Raw genomic sequence first — 14,970 nt, forward strand, 5'->3', positions numbered from 1 at the left:
CCAGGGCCATGAAGAGAGGGCCAAATACAGAGTCATTAATTAATGGGTACAGTATTTCCAGTTTGGGTAATGGAAAAGTTCTGGAAATGAATGGATTGTGGCCAACATTGTGAGTTCACTTAACGCCACTGAACTGTACACTTTAAAATGGCTAAGATGGTAAATTTTATGTACTGTTCATTTTGCTGTAATTTTAAAAAAATACTTAAAAATCGATTAGTTAAAACTTCCTCTATTTCACAATTCAGGTTTACACACTAACTCACTTCCAGAGTGAGCTGTCATATTCTGAAATTCAATTTATAATCCAGATCAAAAATCTTCTACCAATACGTAGTCATAATCTAATATGCAGGGGGAAAAGTTCAAGGTAGGAGTGGAAGACAACCCTACCGTATTCAACTTAGTTTAGGTAATATGCTTAATTCACTCTTCTTTTAACAGTCATACCTAGGTTTTGTAACAGTGCAAGAAATGAAGGACCCTGATGGCAGGATACTACAAAATTCTTTTGTAGCATTTAGTAGGGCTATGAAACATATATAAAACTTTCTTTAATGTTAATATTAACTTTTTACTTTAAAAATACCAAATTCTTTCTTTTTGTAGGAAAATGTTCTTTTTTTAAAAAAAGATTTTATTTATTTTATTTATTTATTTGACACAGAGAGCACAAGTAGGGGAAGCAGCAGGCAGAGGGGAGAAGCAGGATCCCTGCTGAGCAAGGAGCCTGATGCGGGACCCTGGGATCACGACCTGTTCCTAATAAGTTTTTTCCTCTTGTACACAACGGTCCTGGTTAGGACAAAATAATCCCTATGCTGACTCTCAGATCTTACAGCCCCTAAAGGACCACCAAAACAGACCTAAAGGCAACCTCCAGGTAATGGATAAACACAGGAGATGAGCAAATGGTGAGTCATGGTGAGGATACCAGGTCCCATTTGGGTGAAAATAGCCTACAATGTTAACTGGCCTTTAGCAGGTCCCTTAGTGATTTTTTGTTTTGGAGTTCAGGATACACACTGGGGTTATGCCAAGCCTGAGGTGGGTAGAATTGCATACTGAGAAATGGAATACAAAACAGGTCTTGACAGAGATTTTCAACAATAAGGAAAGGTGTTTCTGCTTGTGGTTGTTGCTTTTAATGTACAAATGTGTTTCTCTGAAGCTAAGTAACACATGTGATCGTGAAACTTATTTTATGAAGTAGCCAGCACACCCTAAGTTGTGTATTTCCACGCTCTCTTTTTATATAATTATCAATTCTGAAAACATTCATTATTATATCTTTCTGAGAGCAATTTTTCAAAAGCTAGTTTTGAGATAGTTTTAAGATAGTATTTTCCAGAAGGAATATATGTTTTCTGGTTTTCATGAACTAAAACATTTAAAAATAATATCCATAAATAAAACTACAGTAAAAGTTGTTACGTTTTCAACTAATTTTGGCATGAGTGTTTTCTTTTTAGAAAACTTTTCTTTAAAATTGCCCGTAGGGCAATTTTACCCAGAGGAAATCATTGGCGTGCTTCCCTAAATGCCCCTTTTCCACTCTAGCAAAGCCATCACAGTTTGTTTCTGTCTTTCTAGAAGCTACCTCATACCACCTAAAGGCATAGATTCCTTTCCAGTTCTTTCTTTTTTTTTTTTTTTAAGATTTTATTTATTTATTTGACAGACAGAGATCACAAGTAGGCAGAGAGAGAAGGAGAAACAGGCTCCCCACTGAGCAGAAAGCCTGATGCGGGACTTAATCCCAGGACCCTAGGATCATGACCTGAGCCCAAGGCAGAGACTTTAACCCACTGAGCCGACCAGGCACCCCTCTTTTCCAATTATTTCAATAAAAAGTATGATGAATGAATACAAGCATACATACACCCACACACCCCTTTTAAATTAATTATGTCTAGAGACTTTGAGAGTTAAATGGCAGGGAAAAAGGAGTGAGTAGGGGATGGGGAAAGGACACAGGTGTCCCACACAAGGAGCAGGTATGGTCCATAGAGATGTGGTGTGGGTAAAAACCACAGAGTAGGAGGATGGGACAGAAAGCAGTGAATACCAGAGATATAGGCAGGGATGAGGACATCTACAGATTGGAAGGAGGAAGCCAGTAACTTGGGCATGCTGCTGGAAGCTGAGCCAGCATTCTGCCCTGGCCACTTGAGTACCATTTTCTTTTTGTTCTCCTTTTCACCTACACTCCATTCCCTTACCTGCTACCTCCCACTTCCTTCCTGCCTCTCTCTTCTGCCTTGTCTTAGCTCCATGAGTGGTCCTTAAGAGAATGCTTAGCTAGGAGTTCTACAGCTCTTCCAAAGGTAAGACAAGCTCCTGACCCCCTACCTCTTTCTGGGGGGCCAGATTTGGGGGTGGAGATGAAGTAACTGCTGGGTCTGCAAGAAGCTATGGGCCAAAGCCCTGCAGGAGGCATCAAGCACCAGCCTGGGACCCAACTTTAGCCTCTGTGCAGGGACTGCTGTCCTTTTATAGAATATAGTCTTCAAGTCTCTTCAATAAATGGTGCTGGGAAAATTGGACAGCTATATGTAGAAGAATGAAACTCGACCATTCTCTTACACCGTACACAAAGATAAACTGGAAATGGATAAAAGATCTCAGCGTGAGCCAGGAATCCATCAGAATCCTAGAGGAGAACATAGGTAGTAACCTCTTCAATATCAACCACAGCAACTTCTTTCAAGATATATCTTCAAAGGCAAAGGAAACAAAAGTGAAAATGAACTTTTGGGACTTCGTCAAGATCAAAAGCTTCTGCACAGTAAAGGAAACAGTCAACAAAACAAAGAGGCAACCCACAGAATGGGAGAAGATATTCACAAATGACAGTACAGACAAAAGGTTAATATCCAGGATCTACAAAGAACTTCTTAAACTCAACACACACAAAACAGATAATCATGTCAAAAAATGGGCAGAAGACATGAACAGACACTTCTCCAATGAAGACATACAAATGGCTATCAGACACATGAAAATATGTTCATCACCACTAGCCATCAGAGAAATTCAAATTAAAACCACATTGAGATACCACCTTACCCCAGTCAGAATGGCCAAAATTAGCAAGACAGAAACAACGTGTGTTGGAGAGGATGTGGAGAAAGGGGAACCCTCTTACACTGTTGGTGGGAATGCAAGTTGGTGCAGCCACTTTGGAAAACAGTGTGGAGATTCCTTAAGAAATTAAAAATAGAGCTTCCCTATGACCCTGCAATTGCACTCCTGGGCATTTACTCCAAAGATACAGATGTAGTGAAAAGAAGGGCCATCCGTATCCCAATGTTTACAGCAGCAATGGCCACGGTTGCCAAGAACCAAGATGCCCTTCAACAGACAAATGGATAAGGAAGATGTGGTCCATATACACTATGGAGTATTTTGCCTCCATTAGAAAGGACGAATACCCAACTTTTGTAGCAACATGGACAGGACTGGAAGAGATTATGCTGAGTGAAATAAGTCAAGCAGAGAGAGTCAAGTATCATATGGTTTCACTTATTTGTGGAGCACAACAAATAGCATGGAGGACATGAGGAGATGGAGAGGAGAAGGGAGTTGAGGGAAATTGGAAGGGGAGGTGAACCAGAGAGACTATGGACTATGAAAAACAATCTGAGGGTTTTGAAGGGGTGGGGGATGGGAGGCCGGGGAGCCAGGTGGAGGGTATTATGGAGGGCACGTATTGCATGGAGCACTGGGTGTTGTGCATAAATGATGAATTCTGTTACACTGAAAAGAAATTTAAAAAATAAAAAGAATATAGTCTTCGGGGCGCCTGAGTGGCTCAGTGGGTTAAACCTCTGCCTTTGGCTCAGGTCATGGTCCCAGGGTCCTGGGATTGAGCCCCGCATCGGGCTCTCTGCTCAGCAGGGAGCCTGCTTCCCCCTCTCTCTCTGCCTGCCTCTCTGCCTACTTGTGATCTCTCTCTGTCAAATGAATAAATAAAATCTTAAAAAAATATATAGTCTTCATATTTAATGGCTAGCAGAGAAAAACTAGAGATCTGGGCTCCGAATCGGAAAGAGTGATCTCCAGTCTCAATGCCATAACCTAGTTGAACAACCATGTAACTTCATATAACTTCCTGCCCCTCCTTGGACCTCAGTTTGCTTGTGTGGAAAGAGAAGACTCTAGCCCATGCCAGACTTGGCTTTGTAATTACTACTTGTGAAGTCAGATGTGTTTGGCACCCGGCAGCAGGCTCTGGTTTACATAACCTGTTGTACCAACAGTGTCCTTCAAAAAGCCATTGCCCTTTAACAGTGGGAAAGTGGGAAGACTGTGAGGACTTGTTTTGAGAGGAGCCTCTGCAAATAGTTGCCCTGGCTCTTTAAATAATGTCCCAGGAGACTCCATCAGCTCCCTAGCTAAGTTACTCTGATTGTAATATCCTTCTTCAATAAATTCCTCTTTCCTAGCTTCGGTAGAGGTAGGTCACCACCTGCTCTACCATTTCAGAGATCATAACACATGATGTCTGCAGTGCCCTCCAGAGGTTCCTCCTAGGTTCAAATAAACATTCCAACCACAAGGCTTCCAGAAGGCATGCTTCACTTTACTCAAAAAATGTGGCTGGTGTGGTGTGTGCCTTGGTGGCTCAGTTGGTTAGGCATCCAACTCTTGGTTTCAGCTCAGGTCATGATACCAGGGTCATGAGATCAATCTCCAAGCAGGCTCTGAGCTCAGTAGGGAGTCTGCCCAAGATTCTCTCCCTCTCCCCTCCCCCCCTCAATAAATAAATAACGCGGCTGGGTGGCTCAGTCCATTCCACGTCTGACTTTTTTTTTTTTTTTTAAAGACTCTACTTATTGATTTGACAGACAGAGATCATAAGTAGGCAGAGAGGCAGGCAGAGAGAGAGGAAGAGAAGCAGTCTCCCCACTGAGCAGAGAGCCCGATGCGGGACTCTATTCCAGGACCCTGGGATCATGACCTGAGCCGAAGGCAGAGGCTTTAACCCACCGAGCCATCCAGGTGCCCCACGCGTCTGACTCTTGATTTCAGCTTGGCTCATGATCTCAGGGTCATGGGATTGAGCCCCACTTTGGGCTCTACTGTCCCTCTCCATCTCCCTCTGCCCCTCCTGCCACACATGTGAGCATTCATGTGCTCTCTCTCTCCATATGTGTGTGTGTGTGTGTGTGTGTGTGTGTGTGTGTATAATAAATCTTTTTTTAAAATGTGGCTAACAATCACAGCAGACCAGCATGGCAGCCTCCAAGACACAGAGCTCCAGGGTCAGCCCAGCATAGCAGTCAGCTCGTGTACAAGGAGGTAGGAAGCTGGTTGGACAGGTGTAGGAGACTCCCTGGCTTACAAGCCATTCTATTTCCAAATAGTTCCATGGGTTTCCAGCTTCCTCATGAAGACAAATGCAGTTCTAAGTGTCTGCACATTCAGAAAGGCCCAGAGGATGTGCGCAGCCAAGTACGTATCGTTCATACAAATAACTGCCATAAAACACGCCTTATTCTCCCCCATTTGGACACTGGGGCTTGGAGAAGTGTTAATAAGTGACAGAGCTGAGATCTCTGACTCCAGGGACCCCTCTCCTTTCTATGATATGACACCTGCCTCATTTGGAATTTCTGATCGTCAGTGTGACTACGACATGGTCTTAATATAATTTGAGTGCATTTTAAAGAAATTTATAGTAATACATTAATATTTTCTAAAGTGCAATGTCATCTAATAGGTGTCTTGTGATTACTTTAAAAAATATCTGTGTGCAGGTTAAATTAGTAAACGCATCTAAAAATTCCTGGTACATAGTAGGCATTCAATAATTATTGATTGAATCTGCCTGTTACTTCCTAAATTTGGGAAGCAGACCTAAATGACTTTTAAGGGCAATAGCTCTGACCTACTAGTCATCTAAGTCGTGTCTAAAAGGTGGCCCTCCAGGGTTACAGCGGGCCTTCTGTTACAGAGAGTGCCATGCATGCCCTTCCAGCATCCGTCCCCAGTCACAATTAAATCTTCACTGACAGCAAACACAGGGCCTTTTACCCTCAGATCAATAGGCCAAATTGTAATTAGCTGTGGGGGTTTGTGGCTCTTAGTCGAAGTCACCCAAGTCACTGCTTTCCAAGTGGTGTGCAGGATAGATCCAAGCTAGACGCGAGGCGGAGCCATAACTTGAGGAAGCTGGGCTCCCTCCTTCCAGAGAGACCACTGAGGTCTTGCAAGTTACTCTACCTCAGAAGACAGGACTTGAGGGATGCCTGGGTGGCTCAGTCAGTTAAGCATCTGCTTTTAGCTCAGGTCATGATCCTGGGGTCCTGGGATCGAGCCCTGCCTTGGGTTCCCTGTTCAGCAGGGAACCTGCTTCTCCCTCTACTCTTCCCTGCTGCTTGTGATCTCTTTCTCTCTTTCTAATATATTAAAATCTTTAAAAAAATTAAAAATAACTATTACAGAAGACAGGACTTGAGTAAATACCTTACCAATTGTAGCTGTTTAGCCTGCTTTTTAGAAAAATAAGGCAGTGTGCATACTTGGTGTAACCAAAAGTCTAGGAATCCAATGGGGATATAACACACAAGGCCCTTTGCTCCAGACCCGGCATTTCAGCCTCAAAAACACTCTCACCTTTGCACTCTCACCTTTGCACGTTGTGTTTCCTCTTCACAGAAGTCTTTATCCCTGATCTTTTCCAACGTGTAAACTCTGACTCATCTTTCAATACCTAATGCAAACCTTCCAGAATAGACTTTTGCGGAATGTTTTCCTTGTCTCACCTGGAGGCGGAAGAAAATTCTTCCAGTGGACCATATGTCATACTGTGGGCTCAGAAAATCAGGCTTGCAGGAATTTCTGAGTCCTTGATGATTTTGTCCCAAGTTTCTTTGAATAGAAGAAGCCATATTTCCTAGCATGGAGGTTGAGGGGAAGACCCCCATACTGTACCCCAGGCCTCTTCCCAACCCCATTCTCTAAAAAACCCAGCCAGAAAATTAGTTAAGTCAGGAAACAACAGATGCTGGTGAGGATGCAGAGAAAGGGAAACCCTTGTGCACTGTTGGTGGGAATGCAAGGTGGTGCACCCACTCTGGAAAACAGTATGGAGTTTCCTTGACAAGTTAAAAATAGAACTACCTATGGCCCAGTAATGGGTATTTCCCCAAAGATACAAATGTAGTGATCTGAAGGGGCACGTGCACCCCAATGTTTATAGTAGCAATGTCCACAATAGCCAAACTATGGAAAAAGCTCAGATGTCCACTGACAGACAAATAGGTTAATAAGATGTACACACACACACACACACACACACACACACACATAGGAATATTACTCAGCCATCAAAAAAATGAAATCTTGCCATTTGCAACAATGTGAATGGAACTAGAGGGTATTATGCTAAGCAAAATAAGTTAATCAGATGATCTCACTGATACATGGAATTTAAGAAACAAATCAGAAGATCATAGGGGAAGAGATGAAAACAAGACAAAACCAGAGACAGAGACGAACCATAAGAGACTCTTTTTTTTTTTTTTTTTTTTTTTTTTTTTTAAATATTTTTTTTTTTTTTTTGACAGAGAGAAATCACAAGTAGATGGAGAGGCAGGCAGAGAGAGAGAGAGAGAGGGAAGCAGGCTCCCTGCCCAGCAGAGAGCCCGATGTTAATCATAGGAAACAAACTGAGGTTTGCTGGAAGGGAGGTAGGTGGGGGGATGGGGGTCACTGGGTGATGGACATTAAATTAAGGAGGGCATGTGATGTTATGAGCACTAGGTGTTACATAAGACGGATGAATCACTGACCTCTATCTCTGAAACTAATAACACATTATATGTTAATTAATTGAATTTAAATTTTGAAAATGTAAAAAATGAAAATAAAAAATAAAAAACCCATCCAGACCTGCTCACCTCATGAAAGTGGATGAAAGAGACCTTCCAACAAAATGGTGACATTTTGTTTTCTTAACTGAATAATTTTTCTGTGAAAATGGATTCCTTTTTTTACTTTGGAAAATCGCCATGAAATAAAACACTGATGGGGTACCTGGGTGGCTCAGTTAGGTGTTCAACTCTTTGATTTCGGCTCAGGTCATGATCTCAGGGTTGAGATAGTACCCAGATCAGGTTCAGAGAAGGGCATGGGGCCTGCTTAAGATTCAACCTCTCCCTCTTCCTCTGCCCCTCCCCACTCAAAAAAAAAAAAAAAAAAAAAAGAAAAGAAAAAGAAAAAAAAAGAAAAAGAAAAGGAAAAAAGAAAAAAGAAAGAAAGAAAACCTTGATTATCTGAATGTTGTAACAAATTTTATGTACCATAATATGATATTAACACTACTTCAATACTCACTACTTCAATACTCAGGTATTTTTGAGCCAATAAAGGGAACCATGTCTGATCTCTAAGGACCCAGTAAAAATGGCACAAATATCATGAGTGTGAAAACATTCATGTTTCTCTGGCACAAGAGCGAGCATTTGAAGAGACCAGGGAAAAGTAGAGGGGAAATTATTAGTGCAATCAAAATTTAGGACGTCAAAAGAGCCTTTTGAAGAGTCCCTGGTCCGAAGTTGGGTTTTCTGGAAGTCAAAGGATATAGCGCCACCTACTGGCCATGAAATTTGCCCAGTTGCTAGGAAGGGTTGGGGGTCGTTTGGTTCACGGGCAAAATTGCCCCAGAGATTTATGTCTCAAACTGTTTTGGTGTTAATGGCAACTGGAGGCCTGTCCTCCTTCTCCAGAGGATGCTCAGAGCCCACTGAAGCTTCTTGTGCACAACGGACTCCTGGTTTCTGAACTCTCAGGGGAAGGAACGGGAAATGATGTGATCTGGGCCTCAGCTGTGAGGAACCAAATCACTGATCTAAAACAGTGATTCTCAAAATGTGCTACACATTCCGGCTTAAGCAATCCCTTTGCTCAGGATTCCCTAGACCAATGGAGTGCTCTGGGGCCCAGGCATCAGTGACCTTTAAACTTCGGGTGACACCAATGTAGAGCTGAGACCTGCCGTTGGCTGGGCAGCATCCCATCTCCAGCTCATTTCCCCTAGGACTGACCTCAGAGAACCTTCATTCTAGTGTAGAGACCAGCAGAATAACATGTGCACATTCCTGTCCCGTCTTAGAGCCGTGATCAGAGGATGCCTCCATCAAGGTCAGAGAAACCCCTGTGTGAGAGTACACTCCCCACTTACAAAAATAGCTTTGTGGAGATATAATGGACTTACAATAAGCTGTACATATACTAAGTGTACCATTGGACAAGTTTTTTTTTTTAAAGATTTTATTTATTTATTTGACAGACAGAGATCACCAGTAGACAGAGAGGCAGGCAGAGAGAGAGAGAAGGAAGCAGGCTCCCTGTGGAGCAGAGAGCCCGATGCGGGGCTTGATCCCAGGACCCTGAGATCATGACCCGAGCCGAAGGCAGAGGCTTTAACCCACTGAGCCACCCAGGTGCCCCCCATTGGACAAGTTTTGATGCACCTGTGAAACCATCACCACAACGAACCATCACCATGTAATGAACATACTCCTCGAGATTGAGCTGGGAGAGCCGGCTTTACATTGCTGTTTCACAATTACTTAATATTCCATGCCAGGTATTGTCCTGGGGAGAAGGAAACCCAGACTCACCGTGTGCCACCTCCTTCCCAGGGGAAGTAGATTCAGGGTGCTGCTGGGATGGGAAGGAAGCATACCTCTCCTGGAGAGGGCTGTGGGAGAAGATTGGGAAAAGCTGGTCACAGGAGATGGTTTCGCTGATCAAGACAGCTGGAGGTGATTATGAGATAGTTGAAGGAAAGGGCTTTTTTTTTTTTTTTTTTAAGTTTTTATTTATTTATTTGAGAGAGAGTGAGCACAAGCTGGGGGAGTGGCAGGCAGAGGGAGAAGCAGACTCCCTGCTGAGACGCATAACTGACTGAGCCACCCAGGTGCACTCCCCCCACTGCCACTGAGTTTTTTAAAATAAGATTTTAGGGACACCTGGGTGGCTCAGTTGGTTAAGCCACTGCCTTTGGCTCAGGTCATGATCCCAGGGTCCTGGGATAGAGTCCCACATCAGGCTCCTTGCTCGGTGGGGAGTCTGCTTCTCTCTCTGCCTCTGCCTGCTTGTGTGTGCTCTCTCTCTCTCTCTCTCTCTGACAAATAAATAAATAAATAAAATCTTAAAAAAAAAAAAAAAGATTTTAAGGAAAGGGCTTTCCCAGTGCAGGGAACAGCATGAGTGGAGAAATGGAGTTATGAAGAGGAGGTGTGTTTGCAGGACAGCAGGTTCTGGTGGGGTGGGGAGATTCAGCAAAGTTGGAGCAGTTGGTGGTGGCAGCCCGGTCACCAGGAGACATGAGCCAGGAGAGTCTGCCTTAGTTCTGTGAGCTTTGTTCTCTCAGTGGAGAAGCCCTGAAAGCCTCAAGCAAGGGAGCATGATGACCAGATTTGCATCTTAGAAAGTTTGTTCTGACAGCCCTCCAAGGCTGGCGGACAGTAAGTGTGGAAAACTTCAAGAAGTTCCCAGTGAGCAGAAACAAATGAATTGTAGGTCATATTATGTAAGACTCAAACAGCTTTGAATGTGAATGTCATTTCATGAACATTACACATGTATTTGGAGAATTCCTTCTATTTAAACAATAGCAACGAGAGTCTGTGAGAAATGGGTGATACTCTGGTCATGAAGCCAGAATTCGTATGGCCCAGGACATTTGCAAAGTGATGGAAACTGGCACGCTGAGGTCCAGTATGCCACAAGGAAGGGGGACTCTTTAGAAGAGAGGTTCAAACAGCCTACTTCTAACAATGAATCCAGAATGATCTTCAAATGTAGGGGCACCTGGGTGGTTCAGCCGGTTAAGTGTCCGCCTTTGGCTCAGGTCATGATCCCCAAGTCTGCTTTTTCCATTCCCTTCCCCCCATGTTCACACACTCTCTCTCAAGGCTTGGTGGGTTAAAGCCTCTGCCTTCAGCTCGGGTCATGATCCCAGGGTCCTGGGATGGGGCCCTGTGTCAGGCTCTCCACTTGGTAGGGAGCCTGCTTCTCTTCCTCTCTCTCTCTGCCTGCCTCTCTGCCTGCTTGTGATCTCTGTCTGTCAAATAAATAAAATCTTGGGGGAAAAAAATCATCCTAAAATGTAGAGGTAACATGCAGGTCAGGAATAAAGTCTGTGATGGCATGTTACAAGGTCAGCCAATCTGGGACTCCTGGGTGGCTCAGTCAGTTAAGTCTGCCTTTGGCTCAGGTCCTGTCCTGGGATCTAGCCCTGTCAGGCTCCCCGCTTAGCGGGGAGCCTATTTCTCCCTCTCCTCCTAGTTCATGCTGTCTTTCTCAAATAAATAAATAAAATATATTTTTTAAAAAAGGTCAACCATTTTAAGTTACATCTACATTACTTCTGTTGCTATGACCTGATGAATATCTAATGTCTTTATAGGTATTAAGAGCTCCTAAGGGTGTTTCTTTAATCCCATTTACCCCCTAGCCTTGTGAACACAAGAGTAAAGCCAAGTGGTGTCAGTGAGGATGCGTTCAGCTCCACACAGTGGATCAAGAGTAAACTCCAGATGCTTCAGGCATGGTCTGATCAGGACTCCTGCCCCATTTTTCCATGGTTCTCTTAGCTCTGCTAAGAGAATGTCTGCTCAGCGAAACTGAAGCAGTCCAAGGCCTCATATCCTCAAGCCCACTTTGTCAAGAGAACAAAGAGTTTCTCTTTCTCCAAGCCTCCTAGTAAAATTTAAGCTTTATTCTTTTAAGATTTTCTTTATTTGACAGAAAGAGAGAGAGATCACAAGTAGGCAGAGCAGCAGGTAGAGGGAGATGGAGAAGCAGGCTCCCCACCAAGCAGGAAGCCTGATGCAGGACTCAATTCCAGGAACCTGGAACCGTAACCAGAGCTGAAAGCACAACGCCCAACCGACCAAGTCACCCAGGTGTCCTAGGCTTTATTCTAACTGCATCCACTTATAACATGTGATCACTAAACCCATCAACAACAGGGGGAATGAGGTTCCACTGATTGGCTTGGGCCCTTGGAACTGGGGGTCAGAATGGTCCCACCCAAAATGCTTGGCAGCTTCATAATGGGAGAGAAGTAGGATGTTCAAGGGACAGCAGCCAGAAACATCTACTACACGATTAAAAAATTACCCTGGGTGGTCTAACAGCCCCTAACAAGGGCTACAGATATCAGTCAGTCTGGTTTGCCATGTGTCATGTCTGTTATTGGAAGTGAGCCTAGAGGCACCTGGGTGGCTTATTCGGTTGAGTGTCAGGTTCTTGATTTCAGCTCAGGTTATGACCTCAGGGTAGTGCGATCAAGCCCCATGTCGGCTCTGTGCCGAGCGGGGAGGATGACTAAGATTCTCTCTCCCTCTCCCTCGGCATCTCCTAACCGCTCTAAAGGTAAGGAAGGACACAAGGAAGGACACCATCTACCAAAGACACTTTATTCATTACCTCTTACAGTTAATAGTAAGAACAAATAATAATAACAAATAAAAATAATTTGTAAGGGGACCAGACATTAGATACAAACAAGGACACTATTAACATTAAAGAAAGTGCGTGCTGGCTGTAGCTGTGTGCACGCTGGCGGCCACAGAGGAGGCCGAGGCCTCCGTGAAGGAACTCTGGAGTCTGCGTCCCAAGGCCGGACATCCAGATCCTGAGCAGAAGCTCCCTCTTTCCCCATCAGCCAAATAGAATCTGCAGTTTCAAAGTGTCTTCCAGCTCTCGCTCCTGGCGTGTTCTCTTCACACTTCCTTAGGCTCCAAGTTGTGGGCAGGACATGAATCGGAGGAAATGTCCGTTCGCTCATCAAGGAGGGGGATCTGAGGACCAAGGTGGACCCCACGTGCACCGTCCTGTACTCATCCTGCCAGCCCAGCTTCCTTCTGTCTCTGTTCCTCCTACTCCTGGCTATGGTTTTTATTTTTGTTTTTTCCTCCTCCGCCTCTACCAGTTCCTGGCATTTCAGAAACTCTAGAATGTACTCCATGGTGGGCAGTTCTAGTCCTGGCCTTCTAATTAACATCAAAATGATCCTGCCCTCCTGGGCAGGCTGAGAGACGTGTCTTTTCTTCTGTGTCCTTGGTGTGAGGCCAGGTCATAGGTTCCCGGCAGGGCAAGGGTCATGAAATGCCTACACTGGAGGGACAGAAGTAGCATCCTATTTAACTTAGTAGAGAATGAGCCCGAGAACCTTAAAAGATGGTATTTCTTCCCACACCCGGGGACCTCCATAGCTGACGCCTAAGAGTCGCTCAGAATCAGGTCACAGATCTGCAGGTGATCAACTCAAAGCCACATTCTCCCGGGAGTCCACAATCCTGGGAGTTTTCCTCTAGATTGGAAATGGTTATTGTTGCCCCACCAGGAAAAAACAAAACAAAACAAAAACAAAAACTAACCATTGTACTGATTGGACAAAATCATCTGTCTTACAAGTGCTAACAGCAACTATGTGCATTCAATTTGATAGGTACGTAGCGAACAAGCTGCATCTGTTGCAAACAGTCACAACTTCCATCCAGAGAGGCTGGGTGCTGGGTGGCAGAGGAATTCCGAAGGCCAGATCTTCATGGCTGCTTGCTTCTCCGTTAATCTTTTAAACACTCAAAACAAAAGCTCAGATACTGGGTCGAGGGCCCCGGAGGGTGCCCAGTTGTTACCCTTCTAGACAAAAAGAGAGAAAGAGAAAGATGGGGAAATAAACAAAACAAACTCTTAGAAAAGAAGTACTACAACAGATCTATCTGAGAAAGAGCAGATTAACACACTTGTACCATTACTTCAAGTAACACTGTTTGAATACTATTTTTTAAATTAGAACAGTCACTGTTCTAGGTTCTCTGTCCATAGTAGCTTATCTGATTTTTATCCTATGAGATAAAGATCCTTATGTCCATGTCACAGATGCGAAAACAAACTCAGAGAAGTAAATAACTTATCCAAAATCACTTAGCTGATGCAAGTTAACAGAAGAGGCAAGGCGCCAAACCCATGCTCTAAATCCCATGCTTATTTTTGCCTCTAAGGCGTTCTCTTTAGAGAGGATGCTTGATGTGAAGGCTCCTCCATAAGGAGGAAAGGAGGTTTATAAGGAGTCTGCCAGTTAAGGTTCCCCTTGGGTGGAGCCAGCAGGCTTTCCCACAGAACTCAGGCTCTTGGCTGTTGAGGACTAGACCACGTGTCTGGCCCAACATGGCACGCCTCGTGTGAGTCAAACCTTTGTACCCACATGAAACTAATGACTTCTACGACTAAAGAAAACTTCATGTGCAAAAAAAATCATGGGGGGTGCGCCTGGGTGGCTCAGTGGGTTAAAGCCTCTGCCTTGAGCTCAGGTCATGATCTCAGGGTCCTGGGATGGAGTCCCACATCGGGCTCTCTGCTCAACAGGGAGCCTGCTTCCCTTCCTCTCTCTCTCTCTGCCTGCCTCTCTGCCTGCTTGTGATCTCTGTCAAATAAATAAATAAAAATCTTTAAAAAATAAATCATGGAATTTCAAAACAGAAACAAGGCAGGTTTTCCCAGAACGGTCATAGTGACTTGAGGGCCTCAGCGGGCAGTGTGCTCGCCCAGGGAAGTCTGCAGAAGAGAAATGTGCACAGAGAACGCGGAGCCCCTGCCCCCTTCCTCAGCTGCCTCTGCCGCACCCCAGCTGCCTTCACCTCCTCCACCCTCTTTATTTTTCGACTCTTCTGGAAGTTAGGCGTTCCTCCACCCCTCCCTCTCTCCCTCCCTCCCCTGTTCTTACTTCTTTAGGAAGTAATTTCTCCCCTTGCTGCTCTTCTTTTAACCTCTCTCTTCCCTTTTCCTCTCCCCCCACAACTTCCCTCCTTCTAGCTCAGTTCCCTTGGCTCCCTTCCCCATCAAAGTTGCTTCTTAAAGATTCACTCAGACCACAGTAAGCAAGGCCAGGACAATTATCCAATACAAATCTAATGAACACAAGCTATGCTCCTTGAAAGTCCT

The 14,970-nt window shown here is 44.4% G+C and overlaps 1 protein-coding gene across 2 annotated transcripts in view; it reads right to left on the reverse strand.

Annotated features, from left to right (window-relative positions):
* Positions 1-12,426: 12,426 nt before the first annotated feature.
* Positions 12,427-14,970, reverse strand: part of MUC13 (mucin 13, cell surface associated) — a 30,650-nt gene continuing 28,106 nt past the window's right edge. Inside the window, exon 13 of one of the 2 annotated variants that reach the window (XM_059388008.1) lies at positions 12,427-13,665. The gene's annotated coding sequence lies outside the window, so the exon portion shown is untranslated. Of the gene's footprint in view, positions 13,669-14,970 lie in introns of both variants that reach the window. The other variant, XM_059388007.1, reaches the window with a different exon arrangement.

Source organism: Mustela nigripes, chromosome 2, assembly GCF_022355385.1.
Source record: "Mustela nigripes isolate SB6536 chromosome 2, MUSNIG.SB6536, whole genome shotgun sequence".
Lineage (NCBI taxonomy): Eukaryota > Metazoa > Chordata > Mammalia > Carnivora > Mustelidae > Mustela > Mustela nigripes.